The sequence below is a fragment of the Schistocerca americana genome, chromosome 2, assembly GCF_021461395.2.
Source record: "Schistocerca americana isolate TAMUIC-IGC-003095 chromosome 2, iqSchAmer2.1, whole genome shotgun sequence".
NCBI classification, from domain to species: domain Eukaryota; kingdom Metazoa; phylum Arthropoda; class Insecta; order Orthoptera; family Acrididae; genus Schistocerca; species Schistocerca americana.
Window position 1 is genome coordinate 80,920,654 of NC_060120.1, and position 24,817 is coordinate 80,945,470.

Consider the following 24,817-nt stretch of genomic DNA (forward strand, 5'->3'; position numbering starts at 1 on the left):
GGGAGGATAGTAAACGAGAACTCCCGTTCTATTGCTCCATAGAAGAAAAGTATACACACGGATATTTGTTTTCCTTATAAGGCATGTCACATTAAACCTTCCTCTTTGCAATGAGACGCCACGACTTTCTTCAGTTCTTCAGAATGCATTCACTGGACACGATTCGAGAGGAAAACACAAGAATGCGCAATAACAATTGAAAGAATTGCGACATAATTTGATTTGCAATTCGAATAACGCAAAGGCATAAGGAAACATATATTCACTATTTCTTTCATTTTCGGCCAGCAATTGGTTACATAAATCACATTTGGCGTTGCTACCAACAGGTCTTCAAATGAGCAGACACATAATGGGCTGTTCACGACACGAATCGCCATTCTTCACATTCACCGATTCGCATGGAGAACCATAACTTATTTTTTAAGCCCTAGATCTAGCCACTCCTGTGCGAAATCTATACAGCGATATCCTTTTCGAGTTTCGTGGAAATTCTTCGAAAGTGACTAAGGTGGCGAGCAGATGATAGTTGCGTTTTCTAAAATAGCTCTTGCATGGCTTGCTGCAAAATGGCCAAGCAGGGATGGCTAGAGGACAAATGTAATGATGTGGAGGCTTACGTCACTAGGGGCAAGATAGATACTGCCTACAGGAAAATTAAAGAGACCTTTGGAGAAAAGAGAGCCACTTGTATGAATATCAAGAGCTCAGATGGAAACCCAGTTCTAAGCAAAGAAGGGAAAGCAGAAAGGTGGAAGGAGTATATAGAGGGTCTATACAGGGGCGATGTACTTGAGGACAATATTATGGAAATGGAAGAGGATGTAGATGAAGATGAAATGGGAGATACGATACTGCGTGAAGAATTTGACAGAGCACTGAAAGACATAAGTCGAAACAAGGCCCCGGGAGTAGACAACATTCCATTAGAACTACTGACGGCTTTGGGAGAGCCAGTCCTGACAAAACTCTACCATCTGGTGAGTAAGGTGTATGACACAGGCGAAATACCCTCAGACTTCAAGAAGAATATAATAATTCCAATCCCAAAGAAAGCAGGTGTTGACAGATGTGAAAATTACCGAACTGTCAGTTTAATAAGTCACAGCTGCAAAATACTAACATGAATTCTTTACAGACGAATGGAAAAATTGATAGAAGCCGACCTCGGGGAAGATCAGTTTGGATTCCGTAGAAATGTTGGAACACTTGAGGCAATACTGACCTTACGACTTACATTAGAAGAAAGATTAAGGAAAGGCAAACCTACGTTTCTAGTATTTGTAGACTTAGAGAAAGCTTTTGACAATGTTGACTGGAATACTCTCTTTCAAATTCTGAAGGCGGCAGGGGTAAAATACAGGGAGCGAAAGGCTGTTTACAATTTGTAAAGAAACCAGATGGCAGTTATAAGAGTCGAGGGGCACGAAAGGGAAGCAGTGGTTGGGAAGGGAGTGAGACAGGGTTGTAGCCTCTCCTCGATGTTATTCAATCTGTATATTGAGCAAGCAGTAAAGGAAACAAAAGAAAAATTCGGAGTAGGTATTAAAATCCATGGAGAAGAAATAAAAACTTTGAGGTTCGCCGATGACATTGTAATTCTGTCAGAGACAGCAATGGACTTGGAGGAGCAGTTGAACGGAATGGCCAGTGTGTTGAAAGGACGATATATGATGAACATCAACAGAAGCAAAACGAGGATAATGGAATGTAGTCGAATTATGTCGGATGATGCTGAGGGAATTAGATCAGGAAATGAGACACTTAAAGTAGTAAAGGAGTTTTGCTATTTAGGGAGTAAAATAACTGATGATGGTCGAAGTAGAGAGGATATAAAATGTAGACTGGCAATGGCAAGGAAATCGTTTCTGAAGAAGAGAAATTTGTTAACATCGAGTATAGATTTAAGTGTCAGGAAGTCGTTTCTGAAAGTATTTGTGTGGAGTGTAGTCATGTATGGAAGTGAAACGTGGGCGGTAAATAGTTTAGAGAAGAAGAGAGTAGAAGCTTTCGAAATGTGGTGCTACAGAATAATGCTGAAGATTAGATGGGTAGATCACGTAACTAATGAGAAAGTATTGAATGGAATTTGGGAGAAGAGGAGTTTGTGGCCCAACTTGACAAGAAGAAGGGACCGGTTGGTAGGGCATGTTCTAAGGCATCAGGGGATCACAAATTTAGCATTGGAGGGCAGCGCTGAGGGTAAAAATCGTAGAGGGAGACCAAGAGATGAATACACTAAACAGATTCAGAAGGGTGTAGGTTGCAGTAAGTACTGGGAGATGGAGAAGCTTGCACAGGATAGAGTAGCATGGAGAGCTGCATCAAACCAGTCTCAGGACTGAAGACCACAACATCAACAACAACAATGGCTTGCTGGGCTGACTCAGATGGTTTTACGGGTGAGTGCATGAAGCCTTTCCTTCATGTGTAGTGTGGGTAGGCAGTTTCAGAGGTATATAGCGGATGTACTTTGCAGGTGGAAAATATGAGTTTTGTTTCCAGGTTGCTGCTTCACGTCTGATTTGAGGTTGTAATCCTCTTCTAAAGGAGTCGGTCGTACGAGAGCCGGTGGTGTTACCACAGCTGACATTGAGGACTAAACCACTTGTTTGGTATAACATTATCTGTGCATAATGGACACACATTCTCGGCTACAGTGTAGAACAAAACTAACGAACTGCTTCTCAGTGTCTGTGGCTGGGCAGTGCAGGTTGTGGACGTCGGCTTTCGGATAATGTATTTTCTAGCTGCAGTCTTAAGCTTTGTGTTGTAGCAATGTTTCCTATATCTAAGTACCCTGCCCAGTGTTACTTTCAGGTATTTTTGTGTGGGGACAATGTTCTAATTGGTTTCCTTCGCGTTCAATTTGTTTGTATCTTAGGCGGAAGGCGCAAAAGTGTGTTTTGTCAGGGTTTGTTTCTGTTGATGGCAGGAATACTTACAATTAATTATGATTTTAAAGAACTGCACTCACAATTTTTTGTGCTTCGTAAAACACAGTGTTCACATTTCTTCTGTTCGTTTGGTTCCTGTTAATGAACACTTGTTTTCATGCGCAGACTAGCGCCTAACTTGAAATTTGATTACTCTCTCTTTCTTCCTCGCTTCCTACCTCTCCCTCTTCTTCCCACTCTCCCTCCCCTCTCACTCTCCCTACCTCCCCCCACCCACCCCTCTCTCTCTCATTCTCTCCCTCAGCCCTCTCTCCCTCTCCCTCCCCCCTCCCCCCACTATCTCTCTTTGTTATAATATTAATAAAAAAATCTTTCCTCGTTTCCTAGAATTTCAAATCCCCCATGTTTTCAATTCTGCAAGCTGCTCTTCACAGTTCGTTTCTCCCTTCTGGATAAGCTTAATGGTGTGCAGGATTAATAATCATGATGATGAAGTCCTATACTCCTTGACAGAGCCTAGGGGAACGATGCAGGAGACCCACACCGCCGTACTAGGCAAGGTCCTAGTGGAGGTAGTTTGCCATTACCTTCCTCCGACCGTAATGGGGATGAATTATGATGACGAAGACGACACAGCAACACCCAGTCATCTCGAGGCAGGTGAAAATCCCAAACGCCGCCGGGAATCGAACCTGGGGCCCTGTGCTCCGGAAGCGAGAACGCTACCGCGAGAGCACGAGCTGCGGTTTCTGTTATGCCGGAGCTAAGGTAGCCCCTGAGGGCCGGCAACCCATATTACACCACAGAAGACGAGGTTGTCTGTGTGCAAGGCGTATCAAAAGTACCATGGTAAACACTGGCTATTTTCATACACGATAATGGAAACAGACATTCTGAGCACTACTTCTTGCAGGGGGAGCTCGAGCCACGGCCTGCAGGAAGTTTCACTACGCCAAAACCTGATTGGCAGGAGACAGCTATGTAGGGGCTAGAACCAGCCCCGAAGTTCAGTTCACTCCGGATGTCGACCTCGTGTACTTCGACCGCTGAAGATTACGTCTTCGTCTCCGAATTGGACTCTGACTGGTGTGTGTGTGTGTGTGTGTGTGTGTGTGTGTGTGTGTGTGTGTGTGTGTGTGTTACCATGAACTTTTGTGGAAAATTAGAAGTGAATTTTTGTTTGCCTCAATTAGGAGACTTTTACTGGCATCGTTATTGTTACCTTTCGTTTGTTGTTCAGTGAGCTTGTGAGCTTACATCAGTAAAAGTTGTGTTTGTGAAAAATTGAGAATTGTCAGTCACAACAGTATCTAATGAAGGAAATCAGACTACACGAGATTTTTAAGCAGTTACCACTATGTCGACCGATAGGAGACGCAACAGACGTATGTATTTCTGACTCGTGTCTACACGCTACGACTGCTGCCGGAACAAGAAGACTAACTACTGTTTTCTCGTTTCTTTTTTTCTATTTCTGTCGGTGACCAAATGAAAATAAGTCGGCAGGAGAGACATATCTGTTCAAGGGAGCGCCTAATCGATATGGAAAGAATCATGAACGAAAAGAAAAGCAATCGCTGCAAGTTACAACCCTGATGTTAAGCAGACTGTGTTACGTCGCAGTCGGTGTGTGTGTGTGTGTGTGTGTGTGTGTGTGTGTGTGTGCGTGTGAATGTGTATGTGTGTGCGTGCGTGGACACATCTTCATTGAGCCGTAGTAAAAACTGCTCTTTTGAAAAGAGCGCCGCAGTGCGTAGTGTAAAGCAGTCGCCCTCCGTTGCTGGTGGTGGCGCCGCTGTGGCAATCGCAGCTCTGGTGTCTCCCTTCGGTGGGAAAGGGGAAAAGTTGTCTGTTCATGCGTTTAAGATCCGCCATCAGCTCGAAAAGGGGTGAGTGTTAGTCAGTCAGTCGGAGGCAGTTGGTCAGCCAGGGCAGTCTGTCAGTCTGGGCGAGTCTGGTCAGTTTGTCAGCCAGGTTAACCTGGGTCTGTCTCTCGTCCGGATTGGTGAGGCGGTTAGTGTCTGTCGTCCGGAGTGCTAGTATGTGTTAGGCAGCCAGTCTGCTCGAGTTTGCTCAGGCAATGGGCATTGGCGGTTGGATCGATCTGTTGGTCGGTCGCGCACTGGGACACAAGATGACTTGTCCACCTGGAGCGTCGGCGCATGTGAAGTCGCCACGTGAGTACAGTGGCCGCGCCGTATAGCGAGGCGTAGTGGCTTCGCGGCCAACACGGGAACAACTGGGGTCAACCCACGCCATCGGTCTGGCCGGGGCGAGCTGCGACCCCGTGAGACGGGAGATCGGCGCGCCTTCTTGCGTCCGTTGAAGTGGCTGGCAACGGACGGTTCGGGAGAGTGTTGGGGGTGCTGCGCCAGATCTTCGCCAGACATCACAGTTATTAGAAGTTACGTGATTGAAGATATGTTGATCCAGTTACTTGTTAAATTGTACTTGTTTTCTTGGTCAGTCTCTCGTCCCCAGCTCGCTCGTTTGTTTCTCGTCCACGTTTGTTAGGCAGTTAGTGTCAGTCTGCCTGTCTGTTGGTCTGCCGTACGTTAATAGCTGCCTGTGTCATGTTTGTCGGATTCGGTGTTAACGAATTTATTGCTTTAAGGCCGAATGCTTGAAATATGTTTTTATCTTGCCTATCGTCTTGCGAGGTGGTATATGTGTTAGGTAGAGCTTGTTGTACATTTTATGTAAGTCTGCATGTTACGAGTTTTATTTAAATAGTTATTTTTATAAAGTGGCCACCCTTCCACCATAAGAGTTTTTTTTTTTTTTTGTTAGTTGTATTTTCGGTGGCAAATAATTTGAGGGTTGTACCATTTCCATTCCTCTTACAAGGTCCATTGTTTACATGTTTGTGTGAGTTGTTAAAATTTTTTGTTTAAAGTAATCTGGTGCGTTGCAGATTTGCCCCAGTGTACTCTTTCAGAGGTTGTTGTGAGTGGTCATGACTACGGCCGTGTTGGAACGGAGCAGGGAAGCTTCTCAGCCCGAAGGCTCCTACTGTTAATATTGTTCCTTGCCTCTAAATAAAACTGTAACTTGATATTTCGAGGGTGCTTTTCTGCTTATAATTTTAAATCTGTTTTGAAGAGGCTTTTAGGAATAAAATTCACATTTGTTAAATTGTGTCTTGATATTTCGAGTGTGCTTTTCTGCTTATAAGTTTAAATATGTTTTGAAAAAGCTTTTAGGAATAAATTCACATTTGTTAAAGGTAATTTTCCATCAGTTACTTCCTGGCACCTACTTCCACGCTTACCTAGTGTGATTAAATGTGTCAATGTTCTTGATGAATCGCCAGTAAATAAAGTAAATTTTTTAAGAAAAGATTTTGAAAGTAAATTCACGGTATTTGTTTTTTAAATTTTATTACATGCTTGTGTTCTCTTTTTTATGCAGTTCCTTTAATGTGTTAAATAGTGTGTCATTGCGTACTGTAGTCATTTGCAATCTGTATTTTTTTTCCATTGCTGGCTTCTGTAAGCGGTCGTTTTCTTCCGTGCTAGGTTTTGGTACATTGTTTGACTGTAAATCAGTATTTTTAAATATGTCTCTATAAATAGTGTGTGGTGTGGGCTACTAAGCGATCAGTAAATGTGGTATGTGAGCTCTGAGATATTCCGAACACGTTGTTCTACAATTTCTGTATATCTGTCCGATGTATACCGTCTAACGATCTTCTAAAATACATTCTACGATACAATGTGGCTCGTAACTTATCTATCTCACCGCACAACGATATAATAGGAGCAATGGCAAAGAGCAGTGTGCCACGTAATGCTTGTGTCGATAACATCGACCGATGTGGCACACTGCAGTCGCTTCGGGAGAACGACGGTCCAAATTCCCGTCCACTCATTTAGATTTAGGTTTTCCATGATTTCCCTAAATCGGCTACGGCAAATTCTGTGGAGGTTCCTCTGGAAAGGGCACGACCGATTTCTTTGCCCGTGGTTTCGTTATCCGAGCTTCTGCTCCGTCACTAATGCCCTCACTCTCGACGGAACCTTAAACTCTAACCTCCCTTCCTTCCTGTCAATAACGTCATTCTGCCACGTGCACTTCGGACTGAGTGTAGAGCATGTAACATTGATTTTCATGGCAAGTTGCTACGGCGAGAATATTCAGGCAATGTTGCGTTCATTACGGGTGGCATAAACTGAACACGACGGCAGTTATTACAATAAATAGCCAAGAGATGAATAACCATTTGTCCATGGATGGTGAAAAGTAGAAACATTGGTCCGATGCGGCACTTATCAAGCGTTGCGGGTGGCCAGGGTGCATTTGGCGTGGGACAGAGACAGGTAACACACACCCGCCAGGGCAGCCGAGCGCGCAACGCGCTGCTTCCTGGACTCGGGTAGGCACGCCGGCCCCGGATCGAATCCGCCAAGCGGATGTGGTTTTTAGGCGGTTTTCCACATCCCACTAGGTGAGTACTGGGCTGGTCCCCACGTTCCGCCTCAGTTACACGCGACGCAGACATTTGAAACACGTCCGCACTATTTCACGATGTACACTAGACGCAGACAGTTGGGGTACACCAGTTACATCCTGGAGGGTACCGGGTGGCGGCAGGAAGGGCATCCGGCCATCCCAAACACTATCACTGTCAAATGCGTTGTAAGCACGCAGACCCAGCGATCGCTGCGGGACTATGGCGTAAGCGAAAGAAAGAAAGAAAGAGACAGGGAACACACTGACGATGCTGCAAAGCGATCTTCGTCTCCCTCTCCGCCAAGAACTCACCACATAGACACCTTCATACTTGTTCGCAGTTATAACTGTGCGTAGATTCTGGGCGAGGTCACGGTTGGGATTTCGAGCGACACCGCTGAAGCTACGAGCGCGAAGAAAGTAGCGCTCCTGGTTACCAGTTCTGAGGCACGATTGTTGTCTTCCGTCACTCACTGCGAGAGGGTTGCCTGTAAGTACTGCAAGTTTTCTCACTGGCGGAACAGTCGTTAGAGAAAAAAACTCTCGGTGGAGGTCTACGGACTCAGGGAGGGGAAAGCGGATTTGAGCGCCGGTAAGCCGAACATAATGTACGGGTCGCGCGGCGCCAGCCGCAGGGCGATCTGAATTTCAAATGGAAACACAACAAAGCTACGGCGGGCGGTGGGCGGACCGCATGTAACTTACCTCGGGCCGAGCCGGACCGGGGAGTTTGACTTCATTCCGGCGGCGGCGGCGGGAAAGGCGGTAATGCAATAATAATCCGGCCAGTTTGTGCTCGCCCGCCGGGCTAGGCCCCCGGACAGGAGACGAGCGCCGCGCCGCCGAAGATTTGCATGCGGGCAGCAGCTGGGCCGCTGTGCAGTGCGGCCGGTGCTCAGCGCGCCGGAAAGCTGATAACTGGCTGTCCGGCCCGGCGCGGCGAGGCGCGGCCGGGGCACCCAGCACCCCACAAGAATGCCGCCCAGTCGGCCCGGGCGAGGGCCGACCCCCACTGTCAGCCCCATTCTTCACTGCCGCCTCTTTCGCTACCCCTTTGTTCCGGAGCTCATTTCTTCCTACGCCAGCAAGATTTGATCTGCCATTTTTCTGCTGCTACACTCGATTCGTTATAGCGCCTGTGGTAGCGTGACGGAGACTGTTACGGCTATTATTCTGCCATACTGCCTAAATAAACCGGAATGCTACCGAAGTGAGCTTGAATACTGTTCTTTCTGTCACTGTCAATGACCACACTCTAATCACTTTTTGCACCCTCGCTGCTGTTTTCGCAAAATAGGACAGTCCTAAACAGATGCCTTGTGGTGTGCGTACTGTAAGACCATCGGTACACACACCGTCAGATTATTTGACTTGTCGGTCTAACGAAGTAGGCGAGTGTCAGCAATATGTCTCGTGGTCTTATTGTGGCGTGTTTATCTTCCGCTGTTAGGTCATACGATAGAAATGCCACTTGCACGCTTAGAGTAGCAGATTGACGGTGACCAACTTTAAACAGAACTTGATTAATTTTCACACACATTTATTAAAATAATAAAAAGCATAGATATTACGTAACTTGATTCTGGATGTTGTTTACAATTGACAATCTGAAGTTCCTTTGGTCTTGGTACGTTAATCTTATTCTCACATATCTCTGATACTTGACAAAAGTGTCTATACATTTATCTTCATGGCTGTGTATAGGAATATGGTAATCTTATTAGGCGCAGACTGAAACTTGACTATAGACTAATGCAGACTAATGCATACTAATGCAGACTGGTGCAGACAAATGCAGACTGACTAATCGGAGGTCTGTACACTTATAATACCTCGAGCGTTCAGGTATCACTGCGTGAGTGTGATCAGCGAGGAGAAAAGGTTCTACGTTAGCAGCAATCTCATTGGTTGCGTTACATATTAATACGCGGAGCGGCGGAAGCAGAATTGGGTCCATCTCTAAGACAGCGCCATCTCGTAGTGTGGAGACAGACGAGGCTGCGCCTGTGCTGTTGTGCTTAGCGGGGCGCGCTCTATTGGGAAAGTTGTGTACGTGCTGAGTACGCGGAACTATGTACACAACATGCCTCCACTGAGCTTGTATGTGGCTCGCGATTGTGCTCCAGCAGCTAAGAGATGGCCTAAGTCTCCACACTATCATATATACACGAAAATATACAAAGTTACAGTAGCACTTATACAATTACACTGACGGGAAAAATTCCTATTACCAAAAAAGTAATTAACGTGGACTTGTGAGGTGCCGGGGCTAGCATTGTATTTAACTAGAATCGTCATAAGGAAATTATGCTCTATGCCCCCCCTTTTCTAACTCAGACTTTTTCTGTTGCACATGGATTAAGAAGAAACGCGAACTGACTGTAATCGACCCTGCAAGTGGTGTAGGAAAGAGTTTGCCACCTGCAATAATGTAATATGAAAGAAATTAATTTGATAAAGGAAATTTTCATTACCGTAGTGAGAAATGAAAGGGTTGCTCTACCGAGCTACAGACTGAAAGTTCTGTCCAAAATAACAATTTGATTTATTATGACTAAACTCATAATAATAAACAGAAAACATGAAACATTTACAATACGTCAAATTGGATACTCAAATAAATGCTGTGAAGGTGAAGTTGTCCATAAACTAGCTTGTGACATTTATGACCAAGTGATATGTGGAGCGCCGGCCTGTTTGGCCGAGCGGTTCTAGGCGCTACAGTCAGGAGCCCCGCGACCGCTACGGACGCAGATTCGAATCCTGCCTCGGGCATGGATGTGTGTGATGTCCTTAGGTTAGTTAGGCTTAAGTAGTTCTAAGTTCTAGGGGACTGATGACCTTAGAAGTTAAGTCCCATAGTGCTCAGAGCCTTTTGAACCATTTGGTATGTGGAACCAATTCCTTGCAAATCAAATCTTAAGAGAAACATCCAGCCAACCCAACATTAATTGCTCCTGCTGAAACGTCCCCTTAGAAAAATTAATGAATTACTGTGCTGATAAACATCTTATGTTATTTGATTTTCAAACAGCTGAGCAAAACTGAATGTCCTCAGACATTCACTAAAGTGACACACAATATTTTTAGCGCAACGCAATCTGACTTTCAGTAATCCCTACAAAAGAATGGCCCTGACTAACAATAACCTATACCTTTCATGAATTCTTACCTCACAAAAATCTTCGTTACTCGAACTACTGCAATACAGGAGCGCCAATACTGCCAGCTAAATAAAAGATTCTAACTACTGAAGGCACTAACTACTGATAGGCATAGTTAGCAAAGATTTTGATAGAGAACAAACAATGTATTTACCTTAATAGTGTTCAAAAGCCATAATATATATAGCAGTTCATGACATCCAGTCTTACAAATTTACTGCCTCTGTCCAGATCATCCGCTCTCAAAACTCCGCCATCTCACTCCCCACATCCACCACTGCTGGCGGCTCACCTCCAACTGCGCAACGCTACACGCTGTTAACTGCCAACTGCCCAACGCTACAATGGCGAGTATTACAACAATGCCAACCAGCCACAGACTGCACACAGCACAGTCAGTGATTTTCATACAGAGCGCTACGTGGCGTTACCAATAAAAACACCTAAACAGCCTACTTACACTACAGCGGTGAGAACTCAGGCAATGAACACCCAAGACAGAACTACGTTAGAAAAGACGGGAACAGGCGCGCTCTGCTGAGCTCTGATTATCACATAGCAAAATTCCCTAATCTGCCGGTGCTGCAGACATACATTACAAAGCTGTCTTTTTAACTGCGAGGACACGATCTGGCGTACCGGAGGCGATGCCTAGGTTGCTTCGACGTCCCATTGTGGTGATGATAATGTTGAATTTATAGCCCGAAAACAAATTATCCTGGTCTGGTTGTTCCAGACTAAAGACTTCCTAGCAACACAAATGCGCCTCTGAGGGAGATGAAGAAGGCTCGCCACACAATCACTGACTGTACAGTGATTGATTTTAATAATCGAAGTCACACAGTCCGATACAGTCAACTTTAGCCAAAACTGCTCAAGACGGACAACATAGGCCGCTTGTACACAGAATTCTCAATTGTCAACTGTACTCGGAGTGTTACGTTGAAGTCGAAACTTCAGCAACTTCGTCAAACAGTTACAATTAAATGAAAGTATATCAGACAGCCAACGGAAGGCAGGTTGTCCAGAGCAGCGAGAGCTCAGTCTTGTAACCTACTCTGACCAAAAGGCGACAGCCAACTCAACCAAGAGCACCTGTACAAGCCGAACACAGAACATTACTGCCTGCACGACAGTGGCCGTGGTTAAACATGCCAATCAGCGACTCAAAAACCGGCGGAAAATTCCACTCTATTGCTGAGGCACTACTATTCCACCAATGGAGGTACTTGGCGCCAATTTCTGCGCCGATTTTGCTACGTCACGAAGCTATCCCCTGAGTAGGCCAATCACAGTTATGATTTTGCAGAAAACGCGGGAATTTACCCGCTAAGACTGCCTGGGAACACAAGTCATTCCCATGACTCGCTTGTAGCCCGTGAGAAAGCGTTTTCACTAAGTTTCTGCAAAGTAACGGAATCTCTAACCCCAGCCGCTCCTTCAGGCCCCTGTGGACGTGTCGCTCCCACTCTTATGACAATGTCGTTTTCTGGACAGCATCCACTCGGCTCCCTCACACCCGTCGGCATAACCCTTTCAAGATCAGCAGAACCCGCCTGTCACCGCACCACCCGGGTGACAAGAGACGCTGCGTGGGAAGTTCGCATGTGAAGGAACAACAACTATTCTAAATGGTTCAAATGGCTCTGAGCACTATGAGACTTAACATCTGAGGTCATCAGTCCCCTAGAACTTAGAACTACTTAAACGTAACTAAGCTAAGGACATCACACGCATCCATGCCCAAGGCAGGATTCGAAGCTGCGACTGTAGCAGTCACACAGTTCCGGACTGAGGTGCTAGAACCGCTCGGCCATCGCGGCCGGCCAACTTTACACCTCATGCAATTAGAGAGGAAGATATTCATATCTTCTCTCAATACTAGCCTTGTATTGACCATACTTCGCTATACTTCCTCAAATCGAATTACTCAGAGTAAGATATAAATATGAGAGGGGGCAAGTAACTGTGTGCATCGCAAAGGCATTCCACCTCTCAGACTAATGACATTTCTGGGAAACATATGTCTAAGTAACATATTTAAGTGATAAACATTGTGATATCACAGGTTAAAGTAAGCGCGAGATAAGCCATTGCAAATGTAAACTGCTGGTACATTAATATCCAGTGCAGCCGCCAAAATGTAAAATGCAAGCATGCAAATGCGCACGCATTGTGTCGTCCAGGTGCCGGATGTGAGTTTGCGGTATGCAGTTCCAGGTCTGTGACACTTGCTCGCTCAGTACACGGACAATTAATGCTGTTTGTGAATGACATTGGAATTGTCGTCCGATGGCGTCTCATATGTTCACGATTGGAGACAGATATGGTGATCGAGCAGGCCCGGGCAACATGTCGACGCTCTGTAGAGCACGTTGGGTTACAACAAGTGTATATGGGCGAACGCTATCCTGTTGGAAAACAGTCCCTGGATGCTGTTCATGAATGGCACCACAACAAGTCGAATTACCAGATCTGGAGTCAGGGTGTGCAGGATAACCACGAGAGTGCTCCTGCTGTCACACTCCAGACGATAACTGTAGGTGTGAGTCTAGTGCATCTAGCATGCAGACAGACTGGTTTCAGGACCTCAACTGGCCTCCTTCTAGCTAACCAACGGTCGTCACTGCCATTGAGGCAGAACTAGCTTGCATCAGGAAACAGACCTCCACCCTGCCCTCAAGTGAGCTCTCCCTTGGCACCACTGGAGTTGCAAATGGCGGTGGTTTTGGGTCAGTGGCACGTGCGCTACAGGACATCTGGCTCGGAGCTGTCCTTGAAGTAACCGATTTGTAACAGTTCGTTGCAGCACTGTGGTGCCAACTGCTGCTGAAATTTGCTGCTGCAGATAGAGTACTATGTGCCAGAGCATACGCCAGACACGACGGTCTTCCCTCTCGCTAGTGCCAGGTGGCCGTTCGCAGCCCGGTCTTCTTGCGGCCACATACTCTCGTGACCACCGCTGCCATCAATCATGTACAGTTGCTACATTCCTGCCAAGTCTTTCTCCAATATCGCGGATGGAATGTCCAGCTTCTCGCAGCCTTATTGCACGACCTCGTTCCAACTCAATGAGCGTTTGATAAATGGCGTCTTTGTCTCCTTAAAGGCATTCTTTACTAACATCGACTCACCATACCATTCTCAAAGGTAACTAACGGTCACGACCGTTACAGCGTGTGCGTAAACCAAACCTGATTTGCATCCTTATAGTGACACGAAATATGAATAGACATCATCTTTCAGATGTAGGAACACGCCTAACGACTTACCTTTACGTCGCACAGTTCATTCGTGGTGTTGCGATTTCTTTCTCAGTCAGTGTATTTAATTGGAATATGTAAGTCTTGGTTTCGACGGAGTTGCTATACATCAAGATTGCTAGTGAGAATTTTCTTACGTAAATTGAAGAATATTTAAACTTTTACGGATTTATTTAATCTATTGAACTATCTGTATTTAAACAGTGATAACCAGATGTAAACTACAATATGAAATAGATACTGTAAGGTTATTGTTATTGTTTAAGTTTTTATATATGTTAAGTGCTTTTTCCAAATATTGACACACTGTTCGATTGAAATTAATCCCGTAAACAAAGTTAAACACTAAATTACTATAGGCTGACAGTTCCTCATTTGAATATAATTTACAACCAGTGTTTTCACTTACAGTTTTGTTTTTACCCTAGTTCCCTTCGGAATTACACCTAAAATACACTGAAAAATCTTAAAAGTCTCTAGATTTAGGGTGTATGATTGTAATAACGAACAACGATACAGTACATTCATAGGTTTACAGGATCATAAGCTGAAACATTACCTTTCCACATTTTCACTGTATCTAGCATGCCACTTTTAGGCTCTAAAACTGAACAATTGTTTGCTAGCATCCGCAGTTTTCTATGAAGCAACCTACACTACTGGCAATTAAAACTGCTACACCAAGAAGAAATGAAGATGATAAACAAACAGGTATTCATTGGACAAATATATTATACTAGAACTCACATGTGATTACATTTTCACGCAATTTGGATGCATAGATCCTGAGAAACCAGTACCCAGAACAACCACCTCTGGCATAATAACGGCCTTCATACGCCTGGGCATTGAGTCAAACAGAGCTTGGATGGCGTGTACATGTACAGCTGCCCATGCAGCTTCAACACGATACCACAGTGCTTCATGAGTAGTGACTGGCGTATTGTGATGAGCCAGTTGCTCGGGCACCATTGACCAGACGTTTCCTATTGGTGAGAGATCTGGAGAATGTGCTGGCCAGGGCAGCAGTCGAACATTTTCTGTATCCAGAAAGGACCTGCAACATGCGGTCGTGCGTTATCCTGCTGAAATGTAGGGTTTCGCAGGGATCGAATGCAGGGTAGAGCTACTGGTCGTAAAACGTGTGAAATGTAACGTCCACTGTTCAAAGTGCCGTCAATGCGAACAAGAGGTGTCCGAGACGTGTAACCAGTGACACCCCATACCATCACGCCGGGTGATACGCCAGTATGGCGATGACGAATGCACACTTCCAATGTTCGTTCACCGCGATGTCGCCAAGCACGGATGCGACCATCATGATGCTGTAAACAGAAGCTGGATTCATCCGAAAAAATGACGTTTTGCCATTCGTGCACCCAGGTTCGTCGTAGAGTACACCACCGCAGGCGCTCCTGTCTGTGATGCAGCGTCAAGGGTAACCGCAGCCATGGTCTCCGAGCTGATAATCCATGTTGTAGCAAACGTCGTCGAACTGTTCGTGCAGATGGTTGTTGTCTTGCAAACGTCCCCATCTGTTCACTCAGGGATCGAGACGTGGCTGCACGATCCGTTACAGCCATGCGGGTAAGATGCCTGCCATCTCGACTGCTAGTGATACGAGGCCGTTGGGATCCAGCACGGCGTTCCGTATTACCCTCCTGAACCCACCGATTCCATAGACGGAAACGTGATGGTATGCATTTCTCCTCCTTACACGAGGCATCACAACAACGTTTCACCAGGCAACGCTGGTCGACTGCTATTTGTGTATGAGAAATCGGTTGGAAACTTTCCTCATGTCAGCACGTTGTAGGTGTCGCCACCGGCGCCAACCATGTGTGAATGCTCTGAAAAGCTAATCATGTGCATATCACAGCATCTTCTTCCTGCGGTTAAATTTCGCGTCTGTAGCACGTCATCTTCGTGGAGTAGCAATTTTATTGGTCAGTAGTTTATTAAGGATTTTGCTCTCAAGTCTATTTCTTTCGCCTGTTTTTACAGCGAATGGGTGCACGAAACCTGCACCGCGCCACAGATGCAGGCCAGCGAGGGCAGAATTATGATGAAGGGCACAAAAAATTGGGCTTCCGTCGGATCTGTGGTGGTAATCGAAGGCGTCATGACAGCAGTGTGCTAAATGAACATTATTGCGGACCACCTGTATGCTTTCATGCTCGAAGTCTCCCCCCAGCGGCGGTGATATTTTCCAGCAGGATAAGTGTCCGTGTTGCATGGTGAGAATCGTGCTACAGTGGTTAGAGGGGCATTATAGTGAACCCATATTTATGTCTTGGCCAGCAAATGTGTCTGATTTGTACCCACTGTAACACATATCGGGCGCCAACTGCGTGCCCATAAACCATCATCCAGTAACTTGAGGGAAGTGCTTGACATGTACGCAGACATCTGGTGCCACATACTTCTGGAATCATGTCAAGGACTTGTAGAATCCATGCCAAAAAAATCTCTGTTATACTGTGTTTGAAAAGTGGAACATAGTACTGTCGTAATGTTTTGGCTCATCGGTGGATACAGATGGCGGTAGTATCATGAACATAAGGTATAAAAGGACAGTGCGTTGGCGGAACCGTCACTTTTACTCAGGTGATTCATGTGGAAAGGTTTCCGACGTGATTATAGCCGCAATATGGGAAGTAAGGGACTTTGAAAACGGAATGGTAGTTGGAGCTAGACGCGTGGGACCTTCCATTTCACAAATCGTTAGAGAATTCAATATTCTGAGGTCCACTGTGTCGAGACCGCGCCGAGAATACCAAATTTCAGGCATTACCTCTCACCACGGTAAACACAATGACCGACGGCCTTCTCTTAACGGTCGAGAGCAGCAGCGTTTGTGTAGAGTTGTCAGTGCTAAGAGACAATGGACATTACGTGAAATAACAGCAAAAATCAACGTGAGACGTGTGACGATCGTATCCGTTCGCTTATTACGTAACTTATCCAAGCTCTGGATGTGTGATTCTATCTCAAAAATGGTTCAAATGGCTCTGAGCATTATGGGACTTAACTTCTAAGGTCATCAGTGCCCTAGAACTTAGAACTACTTAAACCTAACTAACCTAAGGACATCACACACATCCATGCCCGAAGCAGGATTCGAACCTGCGACCATAGCGATCGCGCGGTTCCAGGCAGAATTATTGAAAATTGACGAATCACTGCACTTTGCAGAGGTTCCATATCAGTGCCTATGACCTTGTAATCCTCATCAGAGATAGACAGCAACAGAAGAAATACATCTTGGAACTGCGGTACAGCGATAATCTAGGAGATGGCTTGGTGATGTTTACGTGCTTTCATCGATAGCATGAGTACCGTTTGAGACTATGGACGCGCGTCAAAACCTTATGCAATATTATTCAACTTTCTCCCTGTAGGGTCCCATAACAATATGTTGATCAATTTCAGCTATAACGCAGAACGTACAGCTCTCCACCTGAATCTACTGTAAGAGCTTAGCTCAGCAAATCCTCACCTCAAGGCTTTCACATGAAGGTAAGAAGTGATTTGGTTATTTTCTGGGTTACAACTGCAAATGAAACGGGAAAAACATAAGGGATCGCTTCTTCGGAGAAACTAGGCGACTGAAGACTGAGCGAAAAGCTGCAACGACTCCAATAGAAAGGTCATACATATTTTTTAACGTGATAACAGAAAGTTGTGTGGTGCCAGCATCCATAATCACCTCACACTTTTCGCCGTCACAAACAGAAAAAAACCTCAATGAAGGTGCCATTGGTGTTGAAATGGTTAACATCCCAAAAAGCGATTTATAATCAAGAGAATGAAGAGAGAATGTCACGATTCTGAAACATTGATACTATTGTCACATCTCGATGATTTTCACTGGATGCTAGACAGTTGCAAAGGCAATACCAACACGGAAATGAATAAACTGGCGCAACATTATCAACTCCAAACGAATTTTTCACGACTAGGAGCAACAAAGCGGGTCTCATCTCAGTTCCTAAAGGAATGTATATCGTAATCCTGCTATCCTCATCTTATCGTATAAAATACCGAAAACTGGTGTATGTTAATTCTATTCGATCCGTTATGCTGTAACATTTCGTAGAAAGTTTCCACACTTGATTCCGAGAAAGTGAAAAAATTTAAAATTTGTGCTTGCAAAAATCGTTATGCTGCAGACAAAATGCATATTCTGTTCTGTGTTCCATCATGGCGTGTATCGAGTATCCAGTATCATCGACTTCCGTTTTACTTTTTAGTATATCGAACACGATGGAATAACACTATTGCTACCTACTCAGCTTTCGCTGACGCCATTCCAGTCGCGCATAGCTGCATGTAGAATGTGAAAGCAGCCTTAGGATGGAAATTGCAACGTTCATAGCACGTCTCTTTTTTATCTGTTGACATCATTTCAAAGGACTACAATACGGGAAATAGTATAACGACACATAGCTATGTGCCTATAGGCATCGTTTCTCATTTAAGAATCGCAGGGAGTCGTTGCATTCCAAAGCGAACACAAGCTTGTAGCAAGGAGATATCCTGCAAGTGAATCACGTGATTGGTGATAAGTAGCCAAACAAAACAATGAGACACTATTATCCTTATCGGCCATGAGGGAGCGTCTAATCCACTTCTACTTCCATCCTTTGTATTAGGAGTTGCTGGCTGGCAGTCAGAGAGTTATGTTAACAACACTTCAACTAGCTTATCAGTTCTTTCCGTGAACAAGAGCTGCTTACATTCTACTCCTCCAGGCAGTCCTAGGGATCAAATGTAGGCCCTTGGACTGTTACCTAACCTTGGTGTTTCGGCGACTTGGCATCGAAGACAAAGACACACACAGACACAGAGTCCTGAGCGGAGAAAATCCCCGACCCGGTCGGGAATCATCGAGAGTGAGCAATGCCAACCACAAGACCACGAGGATATAACCTGATTGTATGCCCACCCACTGAGGTGGAAACATAGGTTAGAGACACATAAAAACTCAATCCATCAAATCCTTTAGGCTGACGTATATGGGTGGGCACTACAGTGCCGAAAGATTAAATAACGACTTCCTTACTGCCATGCCGGTACTTTAAATCAGTATTTTATTTAACAGTGAAAGGTAATTTCGACCGTGTGCTCATTTCCAGATGCAGCTACAAACATAATAACACACAGGAAAGCAAAAGGAAAGCAAAATATAACTTTATCAACAACTAAATTGGATTTATCGTTTTCGCAAAAAGTGTGATTTCTTACATTAGGCGTGGATTCGTGAAACTCGTAAGTTATGTAAGACAGACATAAGATGTCACTCACAGTTACGAATAGCGTGGTCATAATTGTATACGACCTAAAAAAATGTTAGAAAGGTTCATACGAAGAGCTTTATGTAGAGTGTGAAGTGAACTGTGAATGACAAAAATTTATGTCAAGTGGAGAACAGAAATTTTTGAAATCCGACGCTGCGGACGAACGTCCAAAATTTGATGTTTACAGCGTGTTACAGGAGAAATGGTCAATATTCAGGAATATGACAGGAACGACCATTTGAAGGAAGAAACTTGATATAGACCTATACCGAACGGTTCCCAGGTAGAACGACTTAATTTAGTGTTATTTATTTTCTGTTCCATTCAGTATATTGACATGTTTTCTCTTGTACGAATTTAAAACAGTTAGTAAGCAACAAAATACCAATTGAAAAATCCGTATTTATAACACTTTCACCTCTAAGCATTATTACACACATTCCAATATAGCTGTTATACGGTTCGCAATAAACATTCGAATATGCCACCGTGAACATCAAATTCTTGGGAGAACGTGTTGTGTTGCCTGCCTGAGTGCCTCTGCACGTTCCCTAATGACGGCAGCAGCGTCCATGATGCAATAAAACAGTTCAAGACACGTATTCACCTTTAATTTGTACACCTCAGACTTCATGCAATCCAGTAAACAAAAATGTTATGGCGTAGGTCTGGCGATTTTGGTGCCCAGTTAATTGTGCTATCATGATCAATTCAGCGATTAAGGGAAGACGCTTACTTGCGTGCCACTAGCCTAAAAGTAAATGTTCATGAACTGAGTTCTGCCTCGGAAACCATTAGGAAACGTTCCATATGAAGTTTTTTTACTTCAAATGAACGTTCCTGCCATATCCCTGACTATTTACCATTCCTCCTGGGACTCCCTGTTGATGGTATTCCAAAATTAGTAGGCGGTAAATGGAATTGGGAAGAAAAGAAATTTAGAGTACAGCTTGTATGATGAAGAAATCGGTTGATGGGGCACGAGATGAGGGACCAAGATATCGTCAGGTTTGTAACGCAGGGGAGTGCATGTGCATGTGTATGGAGGGTATGGGGACAAGGGGGAGAGTAAAAACTGTAAAGGGAGACCAAGGCTTGACTACAAAAAGAAGGTTCAAATGAATGGATGTTGGACTATTTATGAAGAGATGAAGAGGATTCCGCCGGCCGGAGTGGCCGAGCGGTTCTAGGCGCTTCAGTCTGGAACCGCGCGACCGCAACGGTCGCAGGTTCGAATCCTGCCTCGGGCATGGATGTGTGTGATGTCCTTAGGTTAGTTAGGTTTAAGTAGTTCTAAGTCCTAGGGGACTGATGACCTCAGATGCTCAGAGCCGTTTGAACCATTTTTGAAGAGGTTTCCAGTGGACAGACTGGCATGAAGATCCGTATCAAAACAGTTTTCAGACTAAAGACCACAATAACAACAACAACATTGCTTTCTCGTGAGAAGATATTGTCTTGCGACAGAAAATGTACACAACTTTTTTTATAGGAAATTTAATGTAGTTAAATTTTTTAGTTGGTTAAGCTACAACTGGAGGCCATAGTTTTCGGGCTGTTCAAGAAAAAGGTACAAAGGTGACATTCAAACGCATTTATCTCGAATAACTCGAAAACTGTGGTCTCCAGCGAAAAACGTATCTCAGAACAAAATTTAACTACAAAAAGTTCCCGTTAATTTTTTTCTGTAGGGCTAATTGCTGTGGCTTTCTCCACCAGACATCACGGCGCCTAGAGTATCAGCAACCAAACTGACAGCTGCAGCCGCGGGTTGCCCGCCTCGCAGACGCACCGAAGCGCTATAAAGGCCGGCACTCGGCCGCACTTCAGTGGTTCATCGACTGCCGCCCCGGCAGCCAGGTTTGGATCTTCTCGCTGATCTCTGGATTTGGACTGGTATGTCGGGGAAGTCTCTGGCGGAGACTAGTATGAAATTATTTCAGTTGTTTTCTATCTTATTCTTGTATGAAGTTGTGATTCGAAGACGGATCACTGTTTTGTGTTGGTGTTATACTTGGAGAATTTGTTTTGGTTAATTGAACAGTCCAATAAATTGTTTTCAGACTGTGATCGTTAGTTTCTTCTGCTTCCGCAGACATATCACTAATAGCCTGTGATAACGAGAGAATATGAAAGTCTCGTGCATGGTTTTTGAAGGTGTTGTGGGTTGCATAAAACCTGCAGGTTGAACCAGCCGAATCACCCTGTATAATCATTTCATTTGGTCTGTGACGGAGTGAGGAACATAGCGGCGATGGGGTCGCCGCTACAGTGCCTGACGATGGGCGCACATCAGTGGAACTCTGCTAACATCCATCCATTTCGGTCAAAGAGTGGTTATATCCGCCATTTTTTAAAGGCAATACCACTGCCATAGTCATAGAAATGGAATTTTCTTCTCCACAGATACCATGTTGGGAGCGTTTCACTAGCGCGTGCACATCGTCAGGCGCTGCATCACTACAACCATCCCCTCTCTCGTGGAAGAACGGGCGTGACAATAAAGACGAGAACTTCACTCCCATTGTCATAGAAATTGAAAATGAATGTTGCCTCGGCAGTTACCACACACACTAAGCGAAATGGGTGGATGTTGAGAGCGTTTCGTCGCCGCGCGCACATCGTCAGGCGCTGCAGCGGCGACCGCATTGCTGGTGGGCGCGCGGCGGCGGCGGCGCCTGCCGCGGCCGCAGAGCTCGGTAAGCCGCAGCGGTCTGGCCGGCCCAGCGCGCCCGCCGTCGGTTTAATATCGCGGCGCGGCTGCGGGCGCATCACAGCCGCACGCGATCAAACGCTGATTTTCCACCCCGCCTCCGAACAGACAATGAAAACTCGTTTATCTCATCGCATAACAAAACGAAGCACACCCTCGCCGAAGGACATCGATAACCGAAAACGAGATCCGGCCGTGATTTCTGATGCAGTCGCTTTTTATAATCCCCGCTCATTCAACAAACTGCGCTAACTGTTCTGCTCTATTTGGGTGGACGGACAAATGAGTGTTGGTGAAACTCCTACCTCGATTATGCTCGGAACACATCTGAACAGGTCAGCAATTGAGTTGCCTCTCTCCACAGGATTACACTGTTTGTATTTCTCAGTTCTCTGCACTTGGGACTGATTCTATCTGACCTAAAAGAAGGTACATTTAAGCCAACAGGTAATGACCGACAGCTTACAGATATTTGTCGAAAAACGTATTGCATGCCTTCAGTTGCTACTTGTTTCGATTTTACTGAATGTTCCAATGGCTCTGAGCACTATGGGACTTAACTGCTAACCTAAGGACATCACACACATCCATGCCCGAGCCAGGATTCGAACCTGCGACCGTAGCGGTCGCGCGTTTACTGAATGTCATCATGCACAAGAACAGTACGGAATCTAGGCAGATACATAAAGTGCGATACAAAAGTACGTGCACATACTGGAGAAGCTGACAGAGAACCGAAATACAACTTTGAAATACGAACTTACGGTCTTGGAAGTAATCCTGAATCAGTGTAAACCTTGAAATATCCAGAACAACAAGGACAATCAATACACATGCGTCTTAAGGTCACTAACTTGTCAGTTCGCTTCGATAATCGATTTTTTAAAATTTTAATCGTAAACTGATGCTTCGATTTTCTTGTATAAAACAGCAGTTCAAAGAACTAAACTGGAAATTGGGAAGTTGTTTTATACATCGCTGTTTTCATTAGACTCCTGTTCGAGAAGCATGTGCTATAAAACTGTTTTTGAGGTTGGCAGCCTTGTTAGAAGATACGCGTTGTGATGTTCTTGTGTTTGCCTTGTATGTCTTTGGTTTTCGAGCGTTGTTATCTTAATAAACTTTTCTGTTGTCTGAGTTACCGCTATTTTTTCATGCCTCAGATTTCTTATGCCTGTAATTTGTTTTAATGTGGTGCAGTTGGCAGGTGTGATGTCCTAGCATTGCTAGGAATATATTCTGGGTTTAATAAGAGACAGTCACTGTTTAAAATGATTCCATGAGAGTGGCTGAAGCCGAAAAGTAGGTCCTGGAGGCAACTAAAGACGCCAGAATAACAAGGAGAAACAAGAAAAAGAAGAGAGAAGACGAGGAGCATGTAAACGAAGAAGATTATGCAACTAGAATGTATTACGAATAACTGAGATGAGTCATAGATCAAATGTAACTACGAACTAAATTTTCTGAGAATTAAATTTTGTGACATGTTTATTTTATACACAAAAAGAATCTGTTTGAGGTAGAGGTCTCAAATTTTTAGGATGTTTCAAAGTACTATTTGGAGGAAATAAACTAATGAACCTAACGTACTGTCAACAAGAAGGAAAATATATCTTGATTAATTATAAAAAAGTAATCTTAATTTTACCCGACGTAAATATTTCTAGATAAAGGCTTGTGCTGAAATGACATAATTGTAGTCTACCTTTTAGGAATACATGTTGTTAAGGTGTACTTCAAATTTCAAGCCACTAACTAAGATCCATAGTGAATGTAAAGATTCCAAGTATGAACCGCCACATAAAAAATGTAGTTTATTGATCTTCGCAAAAAAGTTGTAACAAAGTCTGTGTGAGAATCAGTGTGATTAAGTGTGTAACATAATGTGTTGTCCGACAGCTTTCATCCTACTAAGAGCTCAGTTTTTTTTGTTTTTTTTTTTTGTTTTGTTAGAACCCTGTAAACTTCACGAAAATTATTAGCTTTTTTCCAGGCTTTCACAGGCAGATTATCTTAAGGTCAACCAACATAATACACCACTTAACATGCGTCGTCGGCTGTGGATTACAACCAGTCGGAGCTCCAGCACACCTTCCTATGCAAGTACGTGATGTACCCAATGCCACATATCCCAGGCCAGCGATCGGAAGGTAATGTCCAATTGCATGTCCATCTTACTCCTCTGATCTGACTGCTCTTAAATTTTTCGTAGGGGAGTACCAAAAGCCTCGTGTACGTCACAACAGTCTCTGGCAAAGAAACTTGTAGTGTCTGATAAAGTTCGTGCGATATCTGGTGTACCTGATTGAGTGTGCCAGAATGTTCTACGAAGATGTTAAGTTGTGTTGAATGTGGCGATCGCTCTTTTGAACACCTTCCGTAACGGACAGCATTTTTGAGTAAACAATACATTATTTTTGGTGAACTCCAGTCACGTGTGCACCTATTTCCTTGTTATTCCTGACGTTCCAAGATTTCACAGGGTCGGAATTACTTCCAAAACCGTAACTTCCTATTCAAAAGTTGATGTATTTCGACTCCTCCATTAGCTTCTTCGGTTTGAAAAGTTTTTGAATCAGCCTCTAAATAGGTTTCCACCTCGCTCTACTTAACGTAAATTGTGTTATTGGCTTTACTTTAAGTGAGATGGAACGATGTATATGAATCCACACAGACGCCGTAGTTAAAAACCTTCCTGTGCCTGATGTTGATTCGTCATCATCTTCGTTTCCCCTCTATCCGACATCTGGTCGGGTTGGGATATCAATGGTATTTCGCCACTTTACTCGGCCTTTCCACCATTCTCCTTCCACAATTTGGTTCCATAGCAGGTTTCTCCTCCTTAAACTCATCTTTATTGTATCAATCCATTTTGTTCTCAGTCTTCCTCTTGGCTTCAATCTTGCACTCCATCATTCTTCTTGGTATTCTTCCCTCTCCCGTCCTCGTCAGATGCCCAAACCATTTTAAGCTATTCTTTTCAGTTTTCTTAGTTAACTTCTCCACTCCAATTCCCTTCCTAACATCT